Genomic DNA, 9,133 nt, shown 5'->3' on the forward strand with positions numbered 1-9,133 from the left:
TTCTGTCTGACTTTAAAAGCCACCTGTAATTAAACTGAAAAATAAATGTAATAAATAAAAAAAAATAAATAAATAAATAAAAATTTCAGAAAAAATAATTACAGTTACTAATCTAAATGTTGGCGATTACAAAAGGATTAAATGTAAATATTGTTTACCTGGAGAGACCTGCATTACTTTGAGTGGCCTCTTCTAGTTTATTTTATTTTCCCCACACGTTTAATAGATATTAATAGCAGATAACTATGAATAACAAACAATATGAAAAATGTGCTATGATAAATAGAGTAGGAGCACACACAACTGTTTTAGCAAAATATAGTACAGGTAAAGTACAAGAGAATGGTATACTATAAGTTAGACATATGCAGTATGGACAGTAGTATAAGTATGAATGGGTATGTAAAATGGAGTGGGAGTTATAAGTATGACAATCATAGTGCAGTTTGGTCAAAGTAGACTGACATAATGTTGAAAAATCCCACTTCATCAAAAAGCTGTAGAAGACAGATGTTCCTGTGTTACTGATGTGTTGCAGCTCTGCATAGATTAACAGGAGAAAAATATCAAAATATTGAATTTTCAAGAAATGCTCTTATATCCAGTTGCACCATACACGCAAAAAATTTATCCATAACTGATTGCTGTATTCAGGTTGCATTAGGTGTTTTCCACAGAGGATATTCCAGCATGTCATAGTAGAGAAAGCACAGGTGAAAATAATGAAATAATGGCTGAATTATTTTAGCTGCTATGCTGGGAAATTTGAATAGAACATTCAACATTGCTAATGTTCTTTGACCCAAATACTGATGTTTGTGCAAACAACAGTGTATGCACCTTTATTGGAAGTTAAGAAATTTTCTTGTTTATGAAAATGTTTTATTTTTGATTCATTAAATCTGTTTTATTTAAGTCTTTTATTTGCTGGTTTGGGTCACTTTTCTTGAAAGGCAAGAACAGGTTGGAAAGACTTTCCCAGAATGTGCAGCAAAATTGCAGGAACACATCTAAACAATCTCGTCCATGAGCATTAAGTCAGAGCCACCAAGAAAGCCAAAAAGAAAGCCAATTCTTGCTGACTCATAGCCACCTTTAAGTTTGGAGAACTCAAATTGCTTCATATTTTAGATATAAAATCAGCCAAGATGCTGTACCAACAAACCTGCTGCTAACAATAAAGATAACCTTGACCTTGATTTCATGACAAAATGCTGCAATGAACAAGATCTATTTCTCAGTATAAATCTGATTTAAACCAACAGCACATCTGATGCTCTGTTGTAGTGCCACACTGTGACCAGCAGAGGACAGAGTCACCATGTTGCATGCATACATGCAATTTGCTGCCTGACCCAGGTTCTCTGTCTGGAAATGAATGACACAGGATTGACACAGGATGAGGTCATAATGCAGGCAGCCATTGTGGTGGACTAACATTTCTAATAAGCTAAACTAAACTAAACTACCAAAACCAGTTAACACACAGTGAATTCTAAGTTTTGGGGATCCTTTAGATGAAGGGTGTCAAACATCTTGATCTCAAATGAGCAGGACAGGACCTTTGCATAATAATCTACAAATACCTCCATTTTTTTTACCCCGTTACCCCATGTAAAAACATAAAAAAAACATACTGACAACACACTGTTAAGGTTTATGAACAGCCTGAGGTGTCTTAAGTAAAATAAGTGCAATAACAACATTATAAATCAGTAATAGCAGTGCATGTTATTGAAAAAATAGAATTTAAGTCTTCTATGCAATTTTCACTCTTTGCAAAGTCATGCAGTGTGGCCGGATTGAACCCTCTGGCAAACTGTTTCTGGTCTGCAGGCCGCATGTTTGACATCCCTGCCATAGATCTGGAGCCCACTTTAACTGGAAATGTGCCAAAGTACAGATGATTAACAGGACTGCAATCCATATTTTACAGATAGAATCTTATCAATAACCTGCAGAGAGGATCTCTTTGTTTTGTCTATAAACACAAGTAGAGCTGCCAGAATTAATTGATCATAAATCTACTATTAAATTAATCACCAACTATTTTGATAATCCATGAATCATTTTGAGACATTTAAAAAAGCTTCTCAAATGTAAATATTTTCTGGTTTCTTTACTTTTCCATGACAGTAAACTAAATATCTTTGGGTTGTGGACGTCTCCTTGGGCTTTGGGAAACACTGATTAACTTTTTTCACCTTCTGACATTTTATAGATCAAACAACTGATCAGCTAATCGGGACAATAACAACAGATTAATTGATAATGAAAATAATTGTTAGTTGCAGCCCTGGAGGGAACACAAAGGTGTATCCATCTGTATTTTTTGTCCACTTTGTGTCTCTGCCTCTGGTGTGACTGTCAGCTGTGTGCCAGAGGAGGTGCTGAGGTTCAGATAAACCCACCCTCCTGGTGTGAGCTCCAACACCAATGGAGCGCTTCCTAAAAATATAACAGAGAGGTCAGCCAGAGTGTGTGCACATTATTTGCGTGTGTGTGTGTGTGCGTGCTCTTTTAAGGTAAGGTATGTTATTATTCCTCTCTGGAAGTTCATGCAAGATGATAACAGAGGTGTGACAAATGCAAAGACACATTTATATGCACACACACTTACATGAGGTGTGAGGTTCAGGAGAGGAGATGATGACAACAAGTAATAGTCTGCTCACACGCTCGTCATATCTCGACATCATTAAATCTCTCTGGTTCTTTCAGAAGAGACCAACAACAACAGAACAGATGATTCATTTTTATTCCACCGGCTCTACAATAAAAAGCAAGCCTGTAAACACAGACACATACAAAGTACTGCTGTGTGTTTGTAAAAATCTTGTAAAAATCATGTATAAAACCTGAGGAAACATAACATTTTCATTATCAATTAATGTCAACTAAATTTTGAAAAATAAAAATCAAAAGTTCCCAGCACCCAGGCTGACATCTTCAAATTGCTTAAGGGGTTAATTTTACAAAAAAGCAGCACATCTTCTTGTCCCTCAAGTTTGACTGAGTCAAATTTAGAATTATTCTATTGATAAATCACTTAAATGTCCAAAAAAGAAAAAAAAAAATCTAATCCACTCCAGTGTCAACTGTCTCTCAACTAATTAATGACAGACTTCAATTCACAAGACAAAAGTGTAAAATTTGAGTTTTAGCAAACAAATTTGTCAAAATAAATGACAGTTACCTCAGATAATGGCTGACTGAATGAATTAATTTTCTGTATAAATGTATGTAGTTTGATTTAAAATTCCCCAGTATCAAATAATGCTTGTTTTTGTTTTTGTTTATCCAGCACAACGCTTTCTTCATCTTTTTTGTATTATGTGTGATGTGGTCTGTTCAATAGTAAGATGTCATAGGTTTATGTAACCTATATCCAAAAAACAGGTAACTGTATTCCATTACAGTTAGATAAAAAGACATAATCAGATTACAGATACATTTAGTAAAAATGGGGATTATTTAGCAGGATGGCAATTACAAAATGCATTTTAAAGTAAAGACAGATATACTATGCAACGATACCCACCCCAGCCACAGTCTGTTCACCCTGCTGCTGCCTGGCAAGAGATACAGAAGTATCCACTACCATAGCACCAGACTTACAAGGCAGCATCTTTCCTGAGGCTGTGAGACTCCTCAATTCATCCTCTGCAACCTAAAGTATATTTTTATGATTTATAATCTATTCAAGGTTCAGTGTTGTGGTGCCTCTGATATCACAACACTGCCGAGCCACTCAGCGCCATAGGTCAATAATCCTAAGAATGTTTATTTTAAAGGAGAAATCTGAAATATCTTTACTGTAATAAACAATGAAATGACCATGGTGTATCATCAGAGATCAAGGAAATATGTTAAGTTGGATAACTAACAGACAATTGATAGTTAGAAACAGTTAATCAATTTACAGTGGAGTTGTCGTCACTTGTTACTGTCAATTTACAAGGTTGCGTGCATCCTGCACTCCTGCAGAGCTCCTGCAGCCTGCCTGTCTCTGCTGTCTCCATGGAGGAGGGGGGTGAAAAAGGAATCTGCATGTTCAACCGTCTCAGTGTATGACAAACAAGACAAATTTAAGCTAACATCTTCTGTTAATTAAAGTTTTCCAGGATGACCTCAAGATGGTGATGGTTGAAACAAAATACTCACCTAACGCCATCTGGAAGATAAGGCCTTGGTTTGCGATGCTGTAGATGCTGCAGACTTGTGAAAAGCATGCATTGTTGTTTCAAGGTTCAGCTTTGAAAATAAGTCATGAGTTGCAAGAAGAGAATTACCCAAGCAGCCATCTGTAGTGAATTTTCTGCTCTCCAATGTCTTATTGCCCTTGTTTTACCCTGAGGAGAGTCAATATCTTCATTGTAATTAAATGTGGCACAGTGTTGAAATGATCAAATTACTTCATTAACTTGAGTTTAGTTGCACTGAATGGCATCACTTCCTTTTTTCAAACCACCCGCAGCAGTGTCAAGTCAGTGTTATAAACACTCAAGTCGTCACAAATTATTTATAATACAACTTCATCACAATTTAAACAATTCAACATGAAGCAATAAATTCATTTGGTCATACATTTGGTAGAAACTAAAGAGCTTCTTCTTCTTCTTCTTTTACTTGCAGTTTAGAAAATGATAGAACATAGTAATACAGGAGTTACAGAGCAGAAAAAAATCAATAAAACAATAAAAAGAAGACAATATATAATGAAACTGCAGTGTGAATGTTGAAAGTTGAATAGTATCAATAACATATGAAAGATGTGGAGCATTTTAAGGTTTGTTAAAAAGCTCTCCAAAGGGATTAATAAAGTATTTCTGATTCTGATTCTAAACTGCATAGCTGGATTTAAATGGTATGTTGAAGCAGGTTGAAGTAATATGAGGAGTTGGAAAATAGATGAACGAAAATATTTTATAAGAGGGGAATTTATATTATTTAAATACATTACATAAATATTAATTTGTAGCATAAAATAACAGTTCAAAGATGAATGTCTTTTTTTTACTGGCTACACCTGGTGAGTTTTTGATTTGGGATTTTGTCAGACTTTGTCTTCTTAGTTAAGCCATTTAAGATGTTAAGTGAACTTTATCTCACTTTCAGCGTCTCCCTGGACAAGCTGCAAGCTGCCCCGTGATTCCTCCTCTTTCTGAGGGTCTCACGTACCCTTACAGGTCTCTGTTTCCTTGTGTCCATCGTAGTATTTGGAAACATTTATCCACAAAAACATCTGAAATTTAAAAAGTGACAGGCGGTGGACGCCAACAATTTTTTAAAAAGTACCGCTCTCCTTTTTTTTTTTTTTTAAGTCAACTCGAACAGCAAACTCATGATAAATGAAGTTGAAACTGAAAGAGTATCGGAAATTCAATTTCTTGGAGTCGTAACAGTGCACTGCACTACCTGCAGTGTCATTTTCTGTAAGACGCTATGCATTTATTTACGTGAATTTGTAGATTAATACATAATGGTCTTTTTGCAGACTGAAATCAATTCTAAATTCTAATTCTAAACAAGAGTTTTGACAAAAAAAGAAGTACAATTTTAATACTTTGAACTTGAAAACATTAAGAAATAAGAAAGAAACTAGAGAGCTTCTGGTTATGTATTGTTCAAAACCATGTGACACACATGGTGTAACCACTGTCTCAGAAAAACGGAGAAGAACTTTGTTCTTCTCTGCAACACACACACTGATAAAAGGCCGCGGGAAACATTTGAGGCTGTCACAAGTTCTCTGGAAGAAAGTCATAGCCACTAAAAATTTTCCATGCTGATGAGGACGCCTCGGGCAAAAGTCTGTCATAATATTTAACCCCTCAGTCATTCGGCAGTCATGAACTATTGCCATTCTACTGCACTACAGCTGTGACATAAATGACAAATGTTTCTTTATTTTTCTATTGAGTGAAAATGTTGTTTTGAGCATCACACCTCAGTTTACTTTGGCAAATGTGTTTCTTTATTTTGAATAAGTGACCTGAAATTGAATTGAACATGCATTAGGCTACGCTGAAATGAACTGAAGCAAAAAAAAAAAAAAGGAAGGTGATACCTAAATAACATTATAATTGTTTCCTCTGCAGGGGCCCTGATCAACCCTACAGGACATGATCCCCCACCAACCTCCTACATCACAACTGACAACCGTGTTTGTTAGAAAGGCCAGAACCAATGCTGCTTATTCTGAATGTCTGTTCTAAATTTTCAATTTGCACGGATTCATACAAAATTAGCTTTGAATAATATAGGCTCATGACTCAGCCAGTGCATGAAATCTGTTAATGATTAATTACAGGGGACACAGCTTATGAAGACAAATGTTTGCCTCACTGCAGCCTATGATCAATTCAGAAGTCTGTCACTCCATATTTTTTTAAAATATTTAATTTATAATTTAACATCAATTAACATATACAGTATATAAATGTTACCAAAATCAGCACAGACATTTTGTGGGTACCAGATATTACATGTTTTGAATTGCATTCTGATCGGTTGGAAAGTGAGTCTGCAGTGATATTCAGTATCTTGTTGTAATTTGTACTGTATGCACAGCATTATCTTTTTTGCTCAGTGTTAGATTGAATGTCACCATTTTTTTTTTACAGTGTACCCAAAACCAGCAGAGTGATGAATATTTCTTTCCAGAATTTTATCACCAATAAATGCTAAAAATACATCATATATTTTGTTGAGTTGTGTGCTTACATGACCCCAAATGTTTCCAACAATGGTCAAATGTTGTGCATTTTTTGCTAGCTGTTTCTAACTGTCACTATTAGAAACACAAGGTCCCTCCGCTTACACCACCATGGGACCAGACACTGGAAGAAAAAATGTCTGTATTATCAATGGTGAGAGATTTGATCCCGTTTGAATTGTGCCATGAATTACACATATTATGTTTGTCAATTCAAAGTATATTTTTATCACTCGAGAAAGTCACCATTTGTTGTTATAACTCTTGAAGTATAAGACTGCTAAGACACATAATTTGAGAGACAGTACACCCAAAAGTTGTGCAAGTTATGTCATGACTTTTCCACACGTTAACGATAGCTACTGAAACTACGATGCCTGTGTGTTTGTTTGTGCTTCCTGGCGTTACAAGGGACAGCAACGTTGGTGCTGATGATGTATGTCATGCAAGACGAGATATGTAGTTCACTGTGTGGTTTCACACTAAACTAAACTATGGCAAACTGCAACTTTATTGACAGCCATCATAGGTGTAACTCATGGCACAATTCAAACAGGAGGAAAAAATAACACGTCAAAAACGTCATGTGTACGTGACTACAGGTAATTTGAATAAAACTTTAATATTACCTCCTTCATGAACATGATTTCTACCTCAGTCATGTCAGATAGCTTTTCATCAGCTATGGTGGTTGCTGAAATGTCAAGATAACAACACAGGATCCCACGACTCTTCACGTCATCAAACTACATCCTTTGTTATTGTTTTGACGTGAGAGCGATCCCTAGCGGCAGAACATACACATTTTATGTTTAAATAGAAAAATACCTCACATTTGCACATCTGATGTCATTGCCTAAATTTGTGAGAGGTGTGTAGAATGCCCCAGTGATGCAATCAGTAAGTCACCTTCTCTGGGAATATAAAGGTCCAAGTCCTATTTGCAAATAATGTGGCAATTCATGCATGTCTAGGGTTGTCACAATAACCAAAATTTAGACAAGCCAACCACAGGGGATTGCAAGCAGTTGCAACAAGTCATATGTTTGTGCGTTTTCTTTTTTGTCCTTTCTTGTTTAATGCTTCAGTGCATGTTGAATGAATCAATGCTTCAAAAATCAATACGAAGGCCAGTAAAGGTTCAAGCTAAGAATGAATCGATACCGACTGTTTGTGACCGAACCTCAAACTTGGGAACTCTAAAGTTTGCCATGTTTTATACTGTTGTAGTGTTTGCTTTGTAGTTTACCCTGTTGAATTTTGTATTAGCATGCTGTGTGGCCAGTGTTGACAAATGTTGTAATATTGAGGGACAGTCGAGAGAAAATGTGTGAATGTTTAGCCTCATTTCCAGCCGAGCAAATAACGAGAGTGGTAGGTTGATGCTGGTGACTGTTTTTTTCCAGGTTGCTTTTTGTGGAAGTTTATACTGCAGCACAACTGCGTTAGCTTTTTTGTTGTACGGAAGCTGGCTGGGTCTGCTCTGTGATCCTTGTCGCTGGTGTGTACTTGTGTAGCTGCTGTACATTTATTTGATATGCTTGTGTTTAAGAAAAATATTTATTCAGGTCCCATTTTGTGGCAGTGGAGAATTCTGTCTGTGGGTCAACAGTCAGAGCAAGGTTTTATAGCATTACATCAAGGCTAGCCTAAAATAATGGTCTGTGGGTTGGGCTAATCTAGAGAACTGAGTGACAACAAGCAGGAAAGGCTAAGAACAAACAATACAATGATTCAATCAGTGACTAATCACTTCAGAGTAGATCACACAGGGACCTGTTAGTCAGTGCCGTTTGTCCCAGCATAGAGCTTAATGTTATCAGAGAAAGCATGGATTTAATCAAGAAACTAAGGGAATGTCCTCCATGTTCTAGGTGGGTGGGTTGATATGTGTGATCTGTATAAAAAAAGGAAATATTAGTCTAAGTACATGGTTACTGTATCCTGTGCTCACCAACATTTCCAAATAAAATCATTTTGAAAGACAAAGAAAATACAATATGGGGATAAAATATAATATTTGTTTCTACACTTGACATCCACTGGTAATGATATAACTTCATGTGAAAAAGATGTTGTGTTACTGTGACTAGCATGCAGCAGTCAGCTTGCTCAGACAGTAAAGTTGCCTGCTGGGCAGTGAGGTGAGATCAACTGATAATTTAACACTTAGTGTCACCGCACCAAATCAAAAAAACACATTTTTCCTCTGGCCTGCAGATGCTTATCTATTTAGTTGCAGACACCCCTCCCCAAAATAAAAGAAAAGAAAAGAAAATATGAAACACAGTGTCTCTTTGCAGAAATCATGACCCAGTTACTCAAAATAATCCACAGACCTTGTTGTGACTCTGTGGATTAGTTTGAGGAACTGGGTCATGATTTTTCACACCAATAAAATAAAATTAAATAAAT

The sequence above is a fragment of the Lutjanus erythropterus genome, chromosome 14, assembly GCF_056507025.1.
Source record: "Lutjanus erythropterus isolate fLutEry1 chromosome 14, fLutEry1.hap2, whole genome shotgun sequence".
Taxonomy (NCBI): domain Eukaryota; kingdom Metazoa; phylum Chordata; class Actinopteri; order Lutjaniformes; family Lutjanidae; genus Lutjanus; species Lutjanus erythropterus.